This window comes from Aethalodelphis obliquidens, unplaced genomic scaffold, assembly GCF_003676395.1.
Source record: "Aethalodelphis obliquidens isolate GAN/ISIS:26980383/991018 unplaced genomic scaffold, ASM367639v1 scaffold36, whole genome shotgun sequence".
Taxonomy (NCBI): domain Eukaryota; kingdom Metazoa; phylum Chordata; class Mammalia; order Artiodactyla; family Delphinidae; genus Aethalodelphis; species Aethalodelphis obliquidens.
In genome coordinates this window covers 7,252,046-7,275,138 of record NW_020837980.1, presented here as the reverse complement: position 1 = coordinate 7,275,138, position 23,093 = coordinate 7,252,046, and the positions used below count along the sequence as shown (strand labels likewise).

Here is a 23,093-nt window from a genome sequence, read left to right as displayed (position 1 = left end):
ACCATATGCTTTCAGCAAGGGGAGAGAGTACACCAGAAATGGACCAAAAACTGTGGGAGACTGTAATTCCAGAAATGATCTAAGGACGTCCCTTCCCTAAAACACTAAGGCAGGAAATGATAAGGTTTCAGAAATAGGTAAAGTGTGGTCTGCACAAGTGCCTGGCATAAGTAGTGTTTAAACATAAAGACACTCTTTTCTTCAGCTTAAGGTAGCTTTGTTGCTTACGCTTTTCTTTTCACCGAAATGAGGACATTTATTCAAGATTAACATAATCATGAAATAGTGCAATTTAGGAAATTAGCTAATTATTTAAAGCATGCTTGAACATGCCAACATACTATAGTAATTTTCAATTTCAATAGTAGAATATTCCTTGCTCTCTATTTTTTGCCTTTTAAACATATGCTACAAATTTTCTACCAACTCTCGTTTTAAATGGAGAATGAAAATCATTGTCACTTGAAACTAATTCGTGTTATTTAAAAAAGAAATCCCTCATATTTGAACTCACTCTTCTTTATGGCAGGGTCTTTTTAAAATGAGTTCTTTTGAGACCATTAGGAAAAAAAATGGGAGAAAGTTTAAAACGTCCATGCAGAGAACCTTCCAGTCAGAACTGTCAGGTCTTTAAAAGCAGTCTTGGGATTTTTCTTGTTGTTTGGTAACAGTATTGAACAGATGGTTAATTGATAGCAATAAAGCTGGATAATCAAATCTGATAAGCTAAGAAGAGGTTAACTAGAGCAATCTGTAGTATTTAGAAAAATTTCCAGGGTGATTGGGGAGTAGTGGCTGAAATCAACATTTGAGATTTCATTTGTGTTAATACAAAAATAAAAAGCCACAAGTTTGTTTGCTAATTAACAATTGTTTTCTTTCATTTAAAAAATAACCCCCCTCCCACCTACCCCCACCCCGATCCAGTCCTTCCTTGTAGGGAGAAAAGGAAGGGAGAAATTTGTCAGCCAGCTGCCTGCATTGCCACCTCAGGAAATAGCATGTCAAATTCCTGCTTTCTCTAGACCCTCCTCCTGGCCTTCCCTTCATCCTCATTTATTGAGTGTGCCAGATTTGGTGCTAGGTGCTGGGACTATAAAGGAGAAATGAGACATAATTCCGTGGTGCAGTAGGGGAGTGGGTCTAACAAATAACACAGAACAGCGTAGAAACCTCTGAAGAATCCTTTCAGTTTGTTTAGAGAAATTGTATGTGCTGAAGGGCTGTTCACAACCTTATCGGGGCTTTTTTTTTTTTAACCTTTGTAGTTTACTTCATTTAACTTAAAAGCCAATTAACTTCTTTGTGTTTTTCCCAATCTCAGAAGGCAGCTCTTTCAGAGGGGTGTAGCGATTCCGCCTAAATTCTTCTGCAAACTCACTGTGCCTTTGCAGAGCCTTGTACTTTCTGAGCAGCAGTAAAGACAGCTTTATAATGTCTCCTTTGCAGAAGGAGCCTGCTTCTGCTTCCTTTTCCATTCTTCAGGTCTTTTTCCTTCGTAACATTTCTATCAGTTTGATGTTTTCTCTTAAAACTTTGGCCCAGCCATGTGTTCTGTCCTAATCACTGGACCACACCAAGGATCATACTGTTCCTTTCTTTAATACGTCCCAATATCACATTTGTCTGATAAGTGTTCTATAGGGAAACACAGCTTCTGTTAGTGTGGTTATGTTTGTCTTTAATCTATATGCATTTAACAGTGTGTTTGGGTTTTTGCCAACTCCAATTGGAGTAAAAGATCTTCAGTAAAGACACCTAGATAATTTGGTGAATACTTTATCCAAACTCTGTAGTTCATCCTCTGAAAACAACTCTCTGGTGTGTGGGATATGAACGTGTTATCCAGGGGAAAGTAATCATTGGATAGCTTGTCTTGGTAAAGTTTATAAAATGCATTTGTAAAATGCATTGGTAAAGTTTATAAAATGCATTTCTCAAATTGGCCTAAAGAAAAATGATTGCTCAGCTATTTAAAAGACAATTGATCATGGCCTTTGCTTGTCGTATCCTTCTCCTTTGTTATTCTTCTGAGTTCCTGTATGACATTTAATAACAAATCAGAAGACTAAAGTAACAAGGATGCATTTGAATTCCTATGGTTTGTGGATCAGTTTATTAGGCCAGAAAGGGAAGGGGCAATAGAGTGAGAACACTTATCACTAGGACCTGCCTGGGTTATGTGAACTAACCTGGGATGGGAGTCTGGTAGGAAAAAAGCAGGATCTTTGAAATCTTGTGCACCTGAATTCAAATCAGGTGAACCTGGAAAGGAACCAAATCTTTCCGAAATCTTAGTTTCCTCTTCTGCCAAATGGGGACTGTAGGATTTACCCTCACAGGGTTGTGAATAGTGGCTGGATTGTACAGTGCGTGGCCAGGCCCTTATTCACTGTGTGCCTATTATTACTTCTTAAAGGGCAGGGACTGTGTTCAAATCATCTAATCTTTCTGAATCTCAGCTTTGTCATCTGGGGACTTCTAACACATTAATATGAAAAAGCTCAGAAAATTTACAACATAATACAAGTATAATGACTTATTTCACAAAGGCTTCCTGAATATCCACCAGGATATGAACTCTACTATAGGCTTTCTTTTTCAAGTCTCTTTGGTGCTTCCAAAACATTTATTTGGTATTATTATTACTAGATATTAGTTACATGTCACAAATATCGCACAGTTGATAGAAAGGAATACATATCTTATTTACCTTTATAATTTCTCCTGTATTTTAAGTGTAGTAAGGGCTTAGTAAATGTTTATTAAAAGTGAATTTTTTTTGTTGTTATTACCATTGCCCTCTGCTTTACAAACTGATATAGCTGATAGCATCATAATGGATTCATTTCCACAGAAAATCTACCTCATTGTCTCTGTAGTCATTTTATGGTTTTAACATTACATATGGAATATGTAAAACCCAAGATACTTTTCTTATTACCATCGTATGTTGCTCTTAGCAGAGCTGAATTATATTCAGAGATGTACGATGTCTGTGAGTTTTCGTATCGAAGAAGAAAAAAAAAACTTTGAATGTTCCTACCCTTCTTTCCAATTTTTGTATTTGTGGTTTTAATTTATTTTGTGAATACTTATGAAAATGTGCTATCGCATTTTATTTACAGTTGGGTATTTAGAGTTGAATATTTAGATGGTTTTCTCTTTTCCATAAGAAAGAAGTGTGCTTTTTGAACTCTTCTGGCATCTTGGAGAGTAGAGAGTAGCTTCCTCCTTTAGACTTTTTCTTATATCACCTGTGAGACTTGAACAGCCAGAGCAATAAGCTCTTTTCTGGTTTCTACAGTAATAAAAATGACCCTACTGTCCATTGATTACCCATCCTGGTGGGCCTAGTTTGGAGGAAGGAAGAGAATATATCCAGCAATTAATCGGCAGCCATTAAGAGACATCTACAAGCAAATGAAGGGCCTGCATTCTTTATTGATGAAAAACAAAAGAAAGAAAAAAAGGCAACACCTCTTGAAACTGGAATTTACTTTGCTCTTGAGTTGTTCTTAGTCATTCTGTTTTGCTTGTGCTCAGTGTATAGGAGTTGCAATAAGCTGATATTGTGTTCATTTACGTCAACAGCTTCTGTTTGCATTCTTATAGACTAATTTAAATAAAGGCTGTGTGGGTGATAGTAGAAATATTAGTTTTCTATAGCTGCAAAGAAGCTGCCCTGAACTTAGGGACTTAAAAACAATAAACAGTTTTTATCTCACCTTGTTTCTCTGGATTAGAAATCCAGGAATGTCCTAGGTGGGCAGCTCTGGCTCAGGATCTTTCATAAGGTTGCAGCCCAGATTTCCTCCCGTATTGTAAGTAGTCCACAGGAAGTCTTCACTGGGGCTAGAAGATCCACTCCCAAGGTGGTTTGCTCACAAGCCTGGCAAATTTGAACTGGTTATTGGCAGGAGGCCTCTCTGTTCCTTACCACGTGGATTTCTCCATAGGGCTGCTTGAATGTCTGTATAACATGAATAAGTGATCAAAGAGAGCAACATGGAAGCTGCATGGTCTTTTATGACCTAGTCTGGAAGTCACACATCATTTCCACAATATCCTACTGGCTCTACAAGTTAACTCCACTCATGTGGGAGGAGAATACACAAGGATATGAAGACCAGGAGGCAGGGATATTTGGGGATTATCTTGGAGGCTGGCTACCAAAGTAGGAGAATGTCTGATCCTTACACATATTTACAAGTGTCCAGTGGATGTTTAAATAACTTTAATTTTAACTTTAACAAAAATAATATAATTATTGGAATGTAGAGGTTTCCAATTTTTATCCCTTTTTTCCCAAATTGCACATGTTGGTATAAGTTGATTATTGGTCCATTTCAATTGCTTATATAATACCTATTTTTCAGAGATGTAGTCATAGAATTATATCTAGGTAAAAGAAATCGTTTAGCTAGGCAGGGCTTTCACTGATGATAAGCTCAACACCTCTCAACAACCCATTACCATTCTGTAAAACCCTCTGAATTCATCAAGCCCTCAGTTGACATTTACTGAGCACCTCTGATGTGCTAGGCAATATCAGTGCAAAAGGTCTCTGCCCTCAAGCAGAGCCAACAGTTTGTTATAATCTGTGCTAAATATTACAGTAGAGATACATAGTGGAGATGGTGAGGTCGGTTGTTGAAGGTCATGGGCTCTGAAGTCCGTTGCCTAAGTTCAGCTCCTGGCTCCCCTACTTACTAGCTGTATGACCTTGGACCAGTTATTTAACCTTTAACCTTTCTATTGAGTTTTCTTTCCCGATCTTCCCTTATTACAGCCTGCCTACCTCATCAGGCTGTGAGGATTTAGGAAGCAGTACCAGTGAGTAGTGTTAGCCAGCCACTTGGGAGCACCTGGAATGATCAGTTTGGATGAGGGAAGGTTCCAGGGGCTGGGAGACTTTTGGGTAGTCTCTTGGAGGGTGAGTTGGTGGGGCCTCGGCACGGGACACCAGCATGAAGGAGGGCTAGAGGCCGAGAGGCTGAGCCATGGGTGAGGCTGGGCACGTCATGTGGTGGCTTCGGGAGGGTGTCTGGAAATGAGCTAGCGGCATCCTCTGCGAGGATGCAGAGAGGCTCATGTAGAGCACCGGGACGTTGTCCACTCTCTGAGAGCACCCCAGTTTAAATCGCAGCTTTCTTACCGCCTCCGTGAGTACTCTCACAGTTGCCAGATCTTACGTCTGTATTTGCAGTGAGGAAAATATTGTCACTGCAGTTACGGGCCAAACAAAAGAAGTTTGAACTTCTTTGGTGGAGGCTTTTAAAAACACTAGAATGATAGGATTTGTTCTTTTTTTGTTTGCTTTTTTAAAGTGGTCTGGCTAAAGGGTGGACGATGGGTTGAATAGTTAGGATGGTTGCAGTAATTGGTGGGGAGACGATTGAGACCTCACTGGGGACTAGAGAGGTGAGGAGAGGTTTATCAGAGCTGAGTCCTGAGGACTGAGTCCTTCCTGTCGGGTGTGGCATTTCCCACATTCCTAGGCCACCGGCAGAACTAGGGCACATGCCATCCTATCCTAAAGAGCCTCGACTCATCCAGAATTTTACAGTTATAAAAATCTGAAAAGGAGAGATTTTAATGTCAGCATATATGTAAGTTAGTGTCATTTTGAATTATATATGAGGGAATAAGCACCATAATCATCTTGGCCTTTAAATGTGTGGCTCTGGTAGTGATAATGTTATTTTATGGACAAAAGAAGATAACGATTATGTCAATTATAGAAACTACTTTTCAGGTGCCCACTTCTCATTTCCAAAAAACTTTCTTGAAAACAAAACTTAAAAGAGTGGTGAGGCTTTAAAGAAGAAAAAGATGGATAGGAAAAGAAATTTTGAATTAGATAATTAAGAATCCCTTTGCCAACCAAACTGGATTCCAGATAGCTTCTAGGCCCAAGGTGGGAATCAGGGTGGTTAGTCTATTTCGCCTCTTCTCACATGGCTCTGAATTCGCCACCCAGTCCTCTGCCAGTCCTCTCTCCCAGCAGAGTTGACCCTTCCTCACTTTTTGGGTGATATAATGGTCCGTGGACAGGCTCTTTTACCAAAGGTGCATCAGCTTCAAATGTGTCTGTCTTCTAGCTTCTTTAGGAGGTAGGTCTAGTTGAAGCCAGATGGCTCTAACCCATCTAATAGAAGAGGATGAAACAGGAATTCTGTGGTATCTAGTTGGCTTAAAGCCTGTTCATTTTCATTAGAAAAATATTTTAATGTGACTGCTACTCTGTCTCTTTTAAAACTTGGAAGCATGCACTAATGCACTTTTGCACTTGCAGCTATGACACCATGGAAAAAGTAATCTGGAAATGAATGGCATTCTTATAACAACTATTAACTTATATGAAGTACTTGTCTAGTAACCAGATTTGGAAACAGTGTCTCCGTCCAGGGCTGTAGAAGCTGAGCAGGGAGAACCCGGCTCTGGAAGGGAAAACTTTGGACTGACTTCCTGCTTCCTCAGTTGTGTTTGAAATGTATATATGTATATATTTTCTTTTTTTTTTTTTTTTTCCAAAACAGCACATCAAAAATTTTTGTTACAATTCAACATGCTGTTCTAACAGTGCTGTGGCCAAGTCACCCAACGTTTTCTTCACTTTCCTTCCACACAAGTTAATTTGTTTCACAAAGTGGAACTAAAGTATATTCAAGTCATTCAAATGCAAGCTACATAGATTCCTTATAAGTTACTGTATTAAGGTAGAAAAGAGATGCAAGAAAAAAAGACATCACAGAACTTATAGGATATCAAAATACTGGTACACAGTCTTTCCCAAGCTGCTTCATAATGATCCTAAAATTACCAGCGTGAAAAAATAGTACAAGAATAAGGTTTATGGCTCCTTCAACTCTGTGTCTGTCATAATAATTACTGTAATACTTATTGTTGTAATAATTCTCATAATTATCTTCAGAGGGCTTCCCTGGTGGCACAGTGGTTAAGAACCCGCCTGCCAATGCAGGGGACACGGGTTCGAGCCCTGGTCCGGGAAGATCCCACATGCCACGGAGCAGCTAAGCCCGTGTGCCACAACTACTGAGCTTGGGCTCTAAAGCCCACAAGACACAACTACTGAGCTCGCGTGCCACAACTACTGAAGCCTGCGTGCCTAGAGCCCGTGCTCCGCAACAAGAGAAGCCACCTCAATGAGAAGCCCGCGCACCGCAACGAAGAGTAGCCCCCGCTTGCCACAACTAGAGCAAGCCCACTCACATCAACAAAGAGCCAATGCAGCCAAAAATAAATAAATAATTAACTAATTAATTAATTTAAAAAAATTATCCTCAGAAGGATCTCTACGAAACCGGCAAAAACGACAGCTACATCTAAATCTTTGCTCTCTTGATCGAGTCTCAGTGTCATTCTGCTGTGGTTCTCTTTGAGAGTCAGACCAAGGAACTCCTTTGCCATAGCGTTTTTTTAATAGATTGGATCAGCCCCTCCATCTTATCTCTCTGATCAGTTAACACAGTCCTCACCCCTCTCCTATAGGGTATGTTTTCACCAAGTAACCACCCAGTTGGTTGAGGTGGACATTCTGGTAGAATGAATGACAATTTGATACTAGGGTTGAGCGTCAAGTTACAGAGGTTCTTTATTAACACTTCAGGCATAGGTTGAGCGGCAACTGGAATTGCCTGGGAATTTTCATCAATGGACATTTGAGGAGACTCCAGGGTCCAGGTTGGGTTAACCTCAGATGAATCCATTGGGAGTCTTGTCACAGCTTGAAGCTCCTCCTAGACCTTTGGGTTCCAGTGGAAGGTGATGCTTTAGACTCAGATTGCTACAAAGTAGCCTGGAAGAACTATAGAGTTAAGAAAGAGGGAGAAAAATCCAAGCTGACACACCATGGTGAGAGAAGAATCCAACCAATGTATATATTTTCTGATAGCTTGCATCACACTTGGGGTCCACCAGTTCTTTCTCCTTACACTATTTTTGTTTTTAGTATTTATTTATTTGGCTGTGCCGGGTCTTAGTTGTGGCTCACGGGCTCCTTAGTTGTGGCATGCATGTGGGATCTAGTTCCCTGACCGGGAATCAAACCCAGGCCCCCTGCATTGGGAGCATGGAGTCTTAACCACTGCACCACCAGGGAAATCCCCTTACACTATTTCTAATTTGATATTTCATATTATTTCATAGCTAAGAACTTAAGGATTGTTCACTTTTGGGGGTGGTGTTTCCTATTCATAATAAAAGTAGTTCAGTGTCTTGGTATATTAAAAAAATATGGTTAATGGAGGATGGTCTTGTTACTAAAGTAAACCTTTCTATAAATAAATGCAGAAACATCTGCATTAAGGGCATAGGCTGAATGTGGCAGACATAAGAATTGCGTCAATTCCTGTCTTGTGGCCAAGATTTCTTTCTTTGGCTTTCTTTATAACTAATGTCATGGCAGAGTTTCACATTCTCACAGTATCATGCAATAGAATGGTCAAAAGAACTGGTGCCAAGTTACCCTCTTTCTTAGGTTAGCCAATGGTTGTCAGTTGTACTCACCAAGGAAGAATGCGGCATGTTTTTGTTTTTATTTTTTAAGACTGAAAACCTGAGTTCTCTTCAACTTCAACTTCATTTTTAGGCCCTGGCTTTAGGCAATTTTCCAAACGTCTGACTGCTAAACTGCTTTCAAGAAATTATTGTGGTATTGCAGGGAACTTTGGTCAGGAGAAAAAGAAGGCACAAAGTCTTTCCTAGAACACCATGGGCCCATCAAACAACCTTTTAAAGAAACAACTAAAATTCCTTTTTCAAAGGCACAAAAATACTAATTCAAACCAAACCAAACAAATCTACCCCACAAGTACTGCAATTCAAGTGACTAGCGGGGAGGGCCCAAGAGGGGAGAAAAAATTGTTTTGGAAAAACCATTTGAAGCTAAAACCTTGTGTATTTTGCTCTTTGATTAGAAGTTAAAATGGGGTGATGTAGCATTTCTAAGATAAAAATTAGCCAGGACTGTAAGGACACTGTGTACCTTTTCAGGTGCCTGTGTAGCTCCTCCTAGAATACCTGTCTGGTGCTCTACCCTTCCTCAAGACTACCTCACACTGCTCCCACTTGGGGACTCCAGCACGGCAAGGTGAGTCTGAAAATTTGTACTCCTTGCATACATCCTAGAAGTGTATCACTTACAGTGACTTTTTTAAGAAAACTTTTCAAAGTCTTGGGAGACTTTTAGAGATTGTGTTCACTGGTGAATCATCATTTATAAACCCTTTATTTAAATAAGTACAAAGTGTAGTTAGCAGTAGTTGCCACTATGTTACAAATTCGAGATTCAAATTTGGCGTCTGAGGCAAAATTTTGCAAACTGGTGTATCACCAGTCTTGGGCTCCCTGAGCACTGTTCTACTAATGCTTTAAATCGGCAGCCTCTTTTAAAACAGTGGAGTATGTCTAACAGTGAAAGGTTAGAAGGTCTTGGTAAGTCTGAAATATATCCTGTAGTTTGAACTTCCATCTCTAACAGTGTCAATAATAGGCTTCATTAAATAAAGGGGGCACAAAATCCCGTGAGGAGGGAATATACAACTAACTTATTCTCCACTTGCTTTTTGTATGCTTGATGTGTATAGTCTCTTGTCTCTTGAACATTAAAGTGACTTACTGGTCTCAGGAGGGGAAATAATTTGACCTTGTTTGTAGTAATTGAATGACTTATGAATAAACTGTTCACATTTTACAGGTGAATAAACTCTTTAAGGGCACCAACTAGTGTGCTGTCACATAAATTCCTTAGTCCCTCACTTGCAAAAGTTATTTGCTTGCATTTTTGCCCAGATGATGAATTTTGAAGGTCTCACATAAATTAATTTCCCCTTAGAGCCTTCTAGTAATTGCTAGACTCTGTGGAAGGAGCAGATTCCTAAAAACACAAGTTCATATCCTCACTGGTTCAGTTCTCCCGTGGACTCTGCTACGTTGCTCGGGCATTAGGGAAAACCATGACTAAAAGTCTCCAAGTGTTGAAAATAAAAGATAGTCTGATTCTAATAAGGTGATTTCATTACATCCATGTGAGAGCTGAAAAATCCTCGTTGAGCCCTGCTATCTGTAATACAGTCAAAAGAAGAAAAGCATAAGGAAAAAATGTATTCTGTAGCTCCATTGACCAAAGTTCTCCTCCATGATTGGATAGTCACTGAAATTTTAGTTTTAGCTTTGAACACTTCAGTTATTTTGTTTCTCTTGGAACACTAGTACTTATTTACTAATACAGGTAGGAGAGAGGTATATGAGTTGCTTGGAGTTTACTGCTGAGGAGTTTTCATTTTTTGCTATTCTCAAATGCTCGGTAACAGTCTGATTCTTGACTTCAACAGCAAAGAGACTCCTTTAGCATTTAGCATACTGCTCTGTTTTTCTTTTTTAAATAAAGCTTTGTTTGAACTTACAAAACTTTTTTGCCTGTTCTGGATACTGAGCCAGTTTACTCATACCAACAGGGTATATGAGTTCCCTAAGCCTTTCAAAAGGAAGCATTTAATTTTTAGTTATGTTAACTTTGATGAGCAGCAAAACCAGCATTGAAAATTCTTAGTATTGCTACATTGTAAAACTACCTTTTTTTTTTTTAAGGAGCTACTTTAAATTTTTACTGTCTTAAAATCAGAATATCTGTACTAAATCACATTTCTCCATAGTGATGCAATTATTCCCAAGCCATTCTTCTCTTAGAGAATGAGGATAGAGAATAATTCACACTGTTATCACAAGGCATTTTTGTTAGGTTTATAAAATTGAAGCTGTGTGAGAGCAAACCATAAAGCCCATGTTTTGTGTAAAAGACAGATTAGGTAAAACAAGTTTAGATTTTACAGATTGCTTATTTGTTTCTCTTTCTGTTCTAAATAGGACTGCAATATTCTCCCACCCTCCTTTTCTGGTACTTTCCTGGAAAAAGCATTAGTGAGGGGAAAATAATGGTAAACAAGGCTTAGTTCTATAATCTTCTTTAACAACTGCCTTGCAAGTGATTTCCCATAGTTTCTGTAATGAAGCATATGGTGGTAATACACCCTGTGCTTCTGATAATGGGGAGTAGTTTCAGAGTACTCTCAACATTTTATATTTTAAGCTTTGTACGTGTATTTTCAGGTTAGGTTTTCTGTCCCGTGTAGATTTAATGGAATTTATTTTTATACGCTTGTTCTTGGTTTTAAGGGTTTAGATGGGGGCATTTCTGAATAAAACTTGTGAAGAGATGTTTTTTGTTGTTATAAGTAATCCATGCATACAGATTTTAGGAGGCTTGAAATGGCCTTGTGGAGAAAACAACTTGATAGAAGGGGGGATATTTTCTGTAATTTAAGTTGTCATAGTAACCTGCATCAAGACATGTACTTGGAATCCAGGCCTGAAGAATTTCAGTGACAATAAACATTCCAGTTGCATTCATCATCATCTTTTTTTTTCTCTCTAAGAAAGAAGGCATCTATTGTGACCTAATTATTTCATTTCTGTTTTTAGAAAATGGGTAGCAGTTTGCATTTTTTAGCGCTATGAAACTTCCCTGGTAGAGTAAAAATGAAAAATTTAGCTACTTATATTGGAAGTTGATATATTTTTCTGATAATGTATCTCAAACTATTTCAGATGGTAAGACAGGTTCAGTATAGTGGTTACTTAACGAAATATGAAAGAAACAGGATTTGATGAAGACTTGAAGAGATTGCCACAAACATTTATTAACATGCCAGTCTTAATATTAACAGTATTAGAATCTGGTTTTCATGGAACTCTGGGAATGTTATGAATTTCCTATATCAAATTGTTAATATTTTATTTTATGGCATCTCGTACTATAGTCTTAATAAGCATGAATGTATTTTAATAAAAAGGATGAAGTATCTTTTTTGTTAGCAGAATAAGTTTACCTTGAGAAATTTGTATCCAGACATTATCTTTAGATTTTCTGTCTTTTACAAGGAACAGTACAATGTCATTTCTAAAGAGAAAACTTTTTAGGGTTTGCTTCTCTCTTGCCTTCTGCAAGATACTGATTGCTAACCAAGATTATTTGGAGTTAAAAATGTTCTCCTGAAGCAAGGAACATTAAGAGAAATAGTGAGTTAAGGATGTGTGTGTCCATTCATTTTAGGAAACTTGGAAAATAAATTGGAAGTGTTTGTGGCTAGTCTGATTTTACAAATATATACAAAATTAGCAGTTATGGGATCTAACTGTAGTTATCTGTAATTGAAAACTAATAATACTTTTGTAGATCTTTTCCACATATGTTTGAGAAACTTAATCAAATGGATGATGTTTTTAAAAGCATAAATCAATAAAATTTGAATTCTAAAATATAGAAAGGTAGATTTAGAAATCCTAGATAACTGTGAAAATGTGAAGGAAAATAAAATCACCCATTATCTCACAGTTTCGAGATATTTACTCTTTCTATTTTGTAGGAAGTATCTATAATTTTATAAACAAAATCGGGATCCAGCTATTAATAGCCTAAATACTAATAATGGTGAAACACAAAAATTTTATCTCCTGTTAGAGTTAGCAACATACCAGCTGTCATCATTACAATCTAACGTAGCTTTGAAATATCTAGTTAGTGTATTAAGAAAAGAAAAAGGAGTAAGAGAAAGAACTATTGGAAAGGAGGATAAAATTCTTTGTAGATAATGAAAAAAATCACAAAGACGCTGAACTAAAAATAATAGAATGTAGTAAAGTTCCATTGTAAATAATGGAAATATCATGATGTATATAGTAATAATAACTAGTTCCAAAATGTGAGAAAAAAGGAGCCCATTCATAGTAGCAACAAAAAGTATGCTGAGGATTAAACTTCGTGAGAAATGCGAATGGTATTTAGGAAGAAAACCATTAAACTTTTCTCTCAGGGTGCAGAGACTCAGTATGGAAGACAATTCATTAATTATTTTTGATCTCTTTATATTGATTTGTAAGTTTAATATAATCAAAATCTCAGCAGGAAATTTTCACAGGTCAGTGATTCTGAATTTCATATTTATAAGATAAGAGCCAAAACATATTTATATAAAGATAGTAATTAAAATGGGAGATTGGGATTGACACATATACACTAATGTATAAAATGGATAACTAATAAGAACCTGCTGTATAAAAAAATAAATAAAATTCAAAAATTCACACAGAAAAAGGATCCCAAATAAAATAATCCCAAAGAAATCCACAGAAAGATGCATTATAGTCAAGTTATCAGAAGTCAAAGACAGAATTTTTTTATTGAAGTATAGTTGATTTAGAATATTATGTTAGTTTCAGATGTACAGTGATATACAGTGTATAGTGATTCATTTTTTTATAGATTATACTCCATTTGAAGCTATTATAAAATATTGGCTATATTCTCCAACTGTAAAAAATAATAATAATATGATGTTGATAAAGTAGACAAATACTTGAAACAGAATAGAAAGCCGAGAAGAATGTTTTATTGATTAAAAATTATAAATATAAAAATGTAATAAATATACTAGAAGAGAATGTTCATAAATATCTGATTTTGGGTTTAGGGAAAGTTAAACTAAAATACAGATGCAAAGATTTAAAAAGGAATGATTCATATATGTAATTACATTAAAAATAAAATAATTGAAATTTGCATATGTCAAATCACAAAAAGTATTCTATATAATGTATATATATATTATCATATATATAACTAAAGTTAATACCCATATGTAAAGAACTACTTAAGATCAGTAAGAAAATAATCAACACCCAATTTAAAAAATTAGTTTGTAGCTCTGTTTTTAGTTTTTTAAGGAACCTCCATACAGTTCTCCAAAGTGGTTGTACAAATTTACATTCCCACCAACAGTGTAGGAGGGTTCCCTTTTCTCCACACCCTCTCCAGCATTTACTGTTTGTAGACTTTTTGATGATGGCCATTCTGACTCGTGTGAAGTGATATCTCACTGTAGTTTTGATTTGCATTTCCCTAATAATTAGCGTTGTTGAGCATCTTTTCTTGCGCCTCTTGGCCATCTGTATGTCTTCTTTGGAGTCTGGGATTGACATGTATACACTGCTACATTTAAAATAGGTAACCAACAAGGACCTGCTGTATAGTACAGGGACCTCTGCTCAATATTCTGTAATAACCTAAATGGGAAAAGAATTTGAAAAAGAACAGATACATGTATATGTATAACTGAATCACTTCGCTGTACACCTGCTACTAACACAACATTGCTAATCAACTATACTGCAGTATAAAATAAAAATAAAAATTAGTTAGTAGTTCCTACTAGTTTAAAAAAGAATACAAACATGGGGCTTCCCTGGTGGCGCAGTGGTTGAGAGTCCGCCTGCCGATGCAGGGGACACGGGTTCGTGCCCCGGTCCAGGAAGATCCCACATGCCGCGGAGCGGTGGGCCCGTGAGCCATGGCTGCTGAGCCTGCGCGTCCGGAGCCTGTGCTCCGCAACGGGGGAGGCCACAACAGTGAGAGGCCAGCGTACTGCAGGAAAAAAAAAAAAAAAAAAAAGAATACAAACAGATGTAGATCTAAAGATTTGTTTAATTTTAATATATTTAGTATATCACATTATTAAAGATTAAAAAAACATGACATATATATGAGTGACCTGTAAACAGTAACATAATAAAATGTAATTTTTAATTTTACAATAAAATGTAACAGACACATGTAATTCGTAATGTTGGCAGTGGGAGAAGTAAGAAAGATCAAAATGCTCATATAATGCACCTAGAAGGTAGACTGGTACTCTGTAGCCAATAATGGAATCTGTCTGTCTGTCTACCTACTTCTTTATCTGTAGATAGTTTTATTTTTTACTATTTAATGAATGGAAAAATGATAGTAATCTAAAAAGTGAAAGCATAAGGACGTAATATAAATTATAATCTTGTATTTTTTAACTGTAATTATGCAGAAAATGAACAAGGAGGTAATATACAAAAGTGTTGATGATTATCTCCAAGTGGTAGAATTATAGGAAAATAATAATTATTATTAATATTACATTATTATTACAGATTCTCTAAAACAAATGTGTTTGTATTCAGAAATTTGAAAGATTTTTTTAATCTAAGATTGACCAAATGTCTAAGATTTCATCATATGCCTTATTGAAAAAAAATTACCATAAAGATATATTTATTGAGATGGACTATACACGGAGTCAAGTAATGAATCAAGATCATCAGTCTCTGGGCAGGGTTGAACAGACTGCATTTCCAGGCTACCATTCATATTAGACTGTGGTATATACCTGTGTATCTGGGATCGTGTTCCCTGGAAGGGTAGGGTCCAGCATCCCTGGGAATGATAAAGAGCAGTGTGTCCCTAGGTTTAAATCTTAGCCCTTTCCCTGTGCCTATTATATCAAGTGTCACAGCAGCTTAAATGTTCAAATATTGATTGCCAATGACATTGAATCAAAGTTAAAATCTTTATAGATTAAATGAGAGAACTAGGACATTTATTTTAATTTCAGATATTTTGATTTATTATTTATCTCTGCTCCACTTCCCCATTGACTCCACTGTTTTGTTTACAATGATTATATCTGAGCAGGAAATTTAAGGAATTTTTAGGAAATAACCAGTCTCCCTTCTATCCCGTCTCCTCTTTCACAGAGATACTGTGCCTCTCAAGTCTTATGTATTATTTTGTTTAATTTACTTGTGCTGTTTTTCCTGAATATGGCTCTTAATGGTGACCTTGTTTTTTTCAGTAATGCTAATGGATTTGTTTACCTTTCATTAATCAAAGGTAACGATTGTTAACAGTTTCTTGGGTATCTTCGTGTACAAAGAACATGTATTTATGTTTTTTTTTAATTTGTAGCCGTGTGTGTGTGTGTGTGTGTGTGTGTGTGTGTTACACAGGATTCTTTGCAGGTTGACTCCTTTAATTGCCAGAATAATCTTAAAGGCAGATATGATTATCAGATTACACGTTGAATTAGTCAGAGTTCAGTGAATATTTATTGCTGGTTTGCATTCTTCCATGTGTCTGAGTTTGTAAAAATGAGTTTAGTATGTAATTACGTGAGACTGTGATCGCATCTCCTCCTGATTGCACCGGTGACTATCGTTTTAGTAGAGTCATTCTCTATGACCTGGTTTCTATCCCAGTAAATTGAGGCAGTGCCTACGCCTACCTGAATGCAATAGGGAGAATATACAAAATCATTTTTTGTTTTTAAGATCTACTAAGGTAGTAATAATGTTATAACCCTCTTTCTAATTTTGCAAAGGCAGTTATCTAAAGTGGATTTTGTGAAAGTTACAGAAGAGGATGGAGTTCATGGTTTCTGCTTTTAAGGAACATATAGTCTCACCAAGTAAAAAAGGTTCACATCAGATGGGAAAAACAAAGTTTTTACTGCCAAGTAATGCCATGTTTTATCAACAGCTGAACTTATACACTCCGTCTCTTTCACTCTTCCTCTCTTTTACATTTCAGCTGGGGTGTACTTGCTTCTTAGAAATTTAGGGAAACTTATCCTGAACCTCCAGTTTCAAAACTTATGAAAATCTCCCCGTGATCTTGCTCAGTCTAGAGTCCTGTGTCAAGTGAGCATCCCTTCATCTGTCTGACTTGCCTCTGTTTATGGTCTTCACTTTTGCCCAGTGTTAAACCTGCTTCTTTTAAAAGTGGTTTCTATTTCAAACACGCGCACACAACCCCACTTAGTGGTTCCACTAAAGACCAAGGAGTTAGAGGAAAGAGACTCACTTTGCAAGAAAGACACCCTTGGTAGCCTTCCTGGCCCCTTACTTCATCCTTATCCCTTCCTTCCAGGATGTCCCAAAGAGCTGTGTGTGTCTGTAGTTTCAGAAATTGCCACATATCATCAGTATTCATCAATCTGGGTACCAGTCAGCTTAACCCATTGTTAACTGTGTGACCTTGAATTCTCTAAAATGCAGTTTTCTCAGTTGAATGTTGGGTAAGAATAAATTATATATGTAAAAGATTTTGTATATAAAAAATTCAATGAATGATAGCTGTCATCATTTTTATTAAAATAGTGTCATTTTTCCCAAATGCTTCAGTCTTGTTTCAGACACAGGCTAGATATATTTTTCTGTAAGTAGACTTTCACTCTTTTATACTTAAGGAGACTATATAATTGTTCAAACCAGACACTTTGGAGAGTGAAACATGGTACTGTTGGTAATTATGCTGTGATAACAATGTAAACCATTGCTGTTCCAGGCAGACCCGGATGAGTGGTCACCCTGGGTATACTTGTATCCCTAGTGCCTGATTTGTGGTGCAGGCTCAGAGGACTCAGGCCATTGTCCATTGAGTGAGACGGGGGACATGGGACAAGTGAGGTCACATTTTTCTTTCTGAGCTTATCAGAAATCATTAAATCATTAAATTGAGGTTAACAATAGCTATCTCACAGGGTGGCTATAAAGATGAAATGAAATTGTGATCTCATAAAGCATGGAGTATACGTCTGGAAATTGGATACCTGTTAAATCCCCTCGCCATCTGTGCAAATTACCTTAGTGGCACTGATGGATAAGTTTTGTGTATAGATGTTTCTGCTGCGTATGCACTTACCTCTCATACTTCCTTTCTGTTTCTTTTGACCGGACATTGTAGGTGGCAATCATAACTAACTGCACACATGGTTCCACAGTTTACAGTGGAGGTTTAGTCTATATTGTTCAACTAAGCACTTTTTGACATTGAAAGGCATGAATTGCGTTCAGTAACCACACCTACTTTCCCTATGAGCTCTCTGTTGTATGCTTTTATTTTCTTTTGTGCTTCCTATTTTTTGGATGAATCATAATCTAAATAGGGGAATTTTTTTTTTGGTAAATATCTGTTAAGTATGAATGTTCATATGCATTTAATAGACGTTGTGTGAATCAAAAGCACTTGTTTTGGACATCAATTGTAGAGATGTATTTCTTCCCTTGGGAAAAAATCTGTTAGCTCAACCTTGAAAATTGATAATATACATAATATACATACCAAATTTGATTTTCTTATACTAATTTATAAATAACACAAATCTGGGGACTTTCCTGGTGGTCAGTGGTTAAGAATCCGCCTTCCAATGCAGGGGACTAGGGTTCGATCCCTCGTTGGGGAGCTAAGATCCCACATGCCATGGGGCAACTAAGCCCTCATGCCGCAACTACTGAGCCGGAGCGCACTGGAGCCCGCCCACCACAACTAGAGAGAAGCCCAGGAGCTGCAGCAAAAGATCCCGTGTGCCACAACTAAGACCAACGCAGCCAAATAAATAAATAATCAATATGCAAAATAAATAAATAACACAAATCTGGAGGAAGTAGTAGACCTTAAGGTTTGGATCTTTTGCAGAAGTATAAGAGCCTTTCACCATAATTTTCCATAGCTGTTCATTTCATTAGCAATTCTTTTAGACATGGTACTGCCCAGTCTTTTGGCTTACAGTCTACTGGGGGATAGACAGACAGGTGGTGAATGGTTATGGTCATGTTATAAATTACACACCAGTGGAATGAAGGAGGTGCTATGGGAGCACATGGGGAAGTAATGTAACTGCAGAGGTTAAGGAGAGATGCTTGTGGAGATCATTTGAGCTGAGTATTTAAAAGTGAGTAGGTCTTTAGGGAGGCAGCAGAAGGCCTTCTAAAATAGCCTGGGAAATAGCATATGCAAAATCTAGAAAGGCACATAAGGAGCATGATGTGTTTGGAGATAAACAAGTACATCTTGGTGTGAATATGAATATAGATGGGAAGGAGATGGCTAATTTTAAAAAACAGGATTCTTAACTGATTCACTTTGTTATAAAGCAGAAACTAACACACCATTGTAAAGCAATTATACCCCAATAAAGATGTTAAAAAAAAAAACAGGATTCTTATTCTAGTTTGATAGAAACAAGCTTTTCTTTTAGGGGCTCTGGGCTTTATGGTAATTGAAAGGATCAAAATTATTTATAAGTAAACAAAGTTCTAGTTGAAGGATAAGTAGAAATATTGATGGTTTGGAGTAACCTAAACTTCAGATATTTCTGTAAGGAGAAAATTTATTCACACTTTTTATTCTTGATAATTTCTTTATAGTCTCAAGAAATCAAATATTTAACATATCTTTATTCTTCAAAAGGATATTGCTACTTTAAAATATTCTCACTTTAAAAAATAGGTATGAATAGATAACATTCAAAGCTTTACTGTTTCCAGGCCATTGATTTAATATTCCTTTCACTTTAACATTTTCTCCTGTTAGCTGCTCCAGCCACTGGACAATTTTACTGTGCAGATTCTTTGCAAATTTTGCCTTGTCAGAATGGGAATTGTGTGACGGATGAAATGATTAAAGATTGTACTTTTTTGATACAACAAATAATAATGCTTTCAGGAAAACAGGCTGGTATTAACTGCTGTTTCTATTCCATTTTGCTTTCAAGGATCATTTGAATGTATACTCTCTATCTTTTCACTATATCAATCAAAAAGCAGAAATATAAATAGTGGTTTTTACTATTAACCAAGTAGTAATTTCATATAGTAATGTTATATTTATATCCTCATGTGAAAAGCAAAATAATGTCACATGGGTGACTTTACCTTAGTTCTGGCACCATCATGCCAGCGTCATTTCGTATTTTCCCTGTGAAGCACCATGGCATCTTGCAAGCATATACATAAAATCTTAATTTTATTTTTTACTTGGAAGGTACTTTGAAGATTCACATTTGAAGCTGAAGAAAGGAAGACGCATTTGGGGACTGATCTGCTCCCTCTAGACTTCTTTCTCTAGGGTAAAAATTCTCTGTTCTTCTCTGTGGTCCCAGTGCTGCCTAGCCCGTAGGTAAAGATCGGTCAAATAGGTAAATACATCTCTTTGTTTGCGGAGCCTGAATTACAACCCAGATCATTTGATTCCCAATCAGCCCAGTGTTCTTCACTGCACACTGGTACTTCCCCATACTGCAAAATGGATTTACATAGTAGCAAATTCCCAAGGTTTCAAGTTATGTTTCATGTGTAGTTGCCAGCCATTATAATCCCACCGCCACCTCACAAGAAAGCCAAGCTCACCAGCGTGTTAGGACAAGGGGACTATCTGGGCTGAGAACCGATGGATATATTAGGATATTCTTGAATAAATTTTAATCCCTTCCTTGAGATGGATGGCACTTGGTGCTTTTCAGTATGTTGCTCACACTTCTTTTGATCAAACCATGAATCAGCAGATGCTATAGGATTGTAGACTTATTTCCAGAGTAGTGTTTCTAAGCAGGAGAGGTTCCTCTACCAAGAGTGTTTGGGGCATTTGCGATGCCATTTGTGAGGACATTCAATCACTGGTTGCTACAGTGATTGAAGAGGTACTACCAGCAGTTAGTGAATGGGTGACAGACAGGCCAGGCATCCTATCATGCACAGATCAGTCCCACACAAAAAACTTAAGAATGGCCCACTGTGCTTTACCAGTGAAAGTCCACAACTGGACTTAACTTTTTACACACATACACAAAGCACTTTTGCATTGTCTTAAAATACAATTAGTTTCCCAGGAATGAAACTATTATGTAAATTAAGGGAAAGCGTACTTAATGCAGAACTTGAAAAAGAGTTGTCCCCTGACTTAAAAAACTGTGTCCTAGACAGCAGTGCCCCTTGTAGTATTCGAGTTTCCTATCAACGTACATGTTAGCAACCTGCACTTACAACTGTTGGAGTCAGGATATAGGTGTGAGTATCATCCCTCAGTACCCATGGGGGGTTGGTTCCAGGGCACGCCTCAGATACTAAAATTTGAGGATGTTGAAGTCCCATAGTTGGCCCTCTGTATCCGTAGTTCTGCATCCACAGGTTCAACCAGCCGTGGATCGTGTAGTACTGTAGTACTTATTGAAAAAAATCTGCATATAAGTGGGCCCACACAGTCAAACTCATGCTGTTCAAGGGTCAACTGTACTTCATTATGTCTTGTCATTTACGTACTTAAGTTCCTGTCTCTGTTTGTTTTATTTCTCTTCTTTTCTGACTTCTGTGTTGGGAATGGGAGATTTGGAGGTGGAGGAAGCGCGGGTGGAAGCAGTGAGACTCGTCAGGAGGCTATTGGAGTAACTCAGAGGAGAGTATGTATGGCAGGGTGGGTACAGGTGGAGCCAGCAGGATTTCCTGACAGACTGGATGCTGGGTAGTGAGAGAGGGGAGTCAAGATTAACTGGAGGCCTTTTGGCCTAAGCACCTAAAAGGCTGCATTCTGGGTGGTTTGAACTGAGATGAAAGAGTGTGGGTGCGACAGATTAGGGAGGTAAGATCAAGAGTTCCTTTTGAGGCGTGTTGAGTTCAAGTTGCCTACTGGACGTCCAAGTGCCAATGTTGAATTGGCATCTGGATGTGAGGCTGAAGTGAGCTAAAAATGTGAATGTGGGAATTGTCAAGTGTATGGCATTTCAAGTTGTGGTAAGTTGAATGAGATCACCCAGGGTGTGAATATGGGTAGAAAGAGTAGAGGACCGAGGACAGATTTGGGACACTCAGACAGTAGGAAAGCATAGGGAAGAGGAGGTTGAGAAGGGACACCAGTGAAGACAGAGGAAAACCAGGAGAGCACTGTGTCCTAGCAGCCAAAAGCAGAAAGTGTATTGGGAGGAGGGTGGGTAACTGACTGTAGATTTAGTGCCATGAAGGTGGTTGGTGACCTTGATGAAGGGGTTTGGTGGAGTATGGGGGTAAGAGCCTGACAGGAACGGGCTCAGTAGAGTGGGAGGTAAGAAAATGAAAAGGGACAAGAAATGAAGGATAGGCAGTGGGTAAAGTGGGAGCAGAAGAAAGCTGGTTTTGTTCTTTGTTGTTGCTGTTTTTCAGATGGTAAGGTAGCTACTGGTTTATTCTCTGATCCAGTATAAAAGTCAGTGGACAGAGTGGTGATGTTGGAGCAGATATGGGCAGGCCGGCACCCTGGTCCCCTACGGGGCTCTTGTGGTTGTAGCACTCAGGCAGCTGATTGCCGTAACCCTGGAAGAGCTAACTGATACCTAACAGATTTTGAGGCCCTGGGGCCAGAGGGTTTCTCACTCACTAGTGTTTCTTTTTTGTTTAGGAAAGTTGGTCAGCCACCAAACAAGAGCTTAGATTTTAGCCAGAAACTAAATTAGAAATCATTGGAAAATTAGAAGGGAAGGTAGAACCAGTCGCTTCTCCTTAGGCAGTGACCAGAGAGCAGCTAAAGTTTTTCCTTCCTGTCCACTGGGACCATCTTAACCGTTTTGACTTGCAGGCAGAATGGTACAAGGTCTTTAGAATAAGTAAAGTGAGGCACCTAGGAGGGCACAACATGTAAGGATGCACTCACTCTCAGAGGCGTGCAGGTAGTATTGGCACTTGACAATGATGCCTCCTTACATTTTGTGCCTTGCTTGCCACCCCTGAATTCCCCCGGCCCTGAGAATGGGCACTGTGATTTGTTCAAGGGACAGTAGGAAAGCTCTTTGCCCTAATTATCTCTTCTCATACTACCAGTTGGAGATGAATTTAATGTGCTTTAGTTAGTCAGATATTCCTCTTCCCCCTTAACGTCTAGTCGACGTCATCCACTGGAACCAACATAAAGAGGACTTGATGAAGAAGAAAAGTGTTTCTGGGCTGCAAAATTCTGTTGTTGGTGATGGCAGAGCAGGAGATAGTTGATTGGAGCCTTTGGATAGACAAGGGGCAACAGAAGGGACTGTTGGATCCCTACGAGGCCAGGGTACAGGGACTGGGAATACAAGGGAGACTGGTTAGGATCAATCCTGTTTATGAAGACTGGAATAGATTAGTTAGATATTTCCCAGATGAGCAATATTATTTTTGATAGTGGTAGTTACTCTCCTAGGCCCTTGCTTCCTTTTTACGTCCAATCCCACAAGCACCTGAGTCAAATAAATGTGATGACATGATTAATTAAGTAATAAATGGAGATGACCCATGAACTTCTGTTTAAATCTAGTGTCTTTAAAGGTTTTGTTATCATACATGTAGCAATAGTAGGCCTTTAGGAGATGCTTTTTGAGACAAGTATATATTCTGCTTAATTGTTTATTTTATTAGATGGTAGAGTA

At 37.9% G+C, this 23,093-nt stretch overlaps 1 protein-coding gene and 1 pseudogene across 1 annotated transcript in view; one reads left to right on the top strand and one right to left on the bottom strand.

Moving 5' to 3' along the window:
- Nucleotides 1-23,093, top strand: part of RASSF8 (Ras association domain family member 8) — a 129,737-nt gene that overhangs the window by 33,413 nt on the left and 73,231 nt on the right. The gene's annotated exons all lie outside the window — the stretch shown is intronic.
- Nucleotides 6,771-7,733, bottom strand: LOC113632243 (developmental pluripotency-associated protein 3-like; annotated as a pseudogene).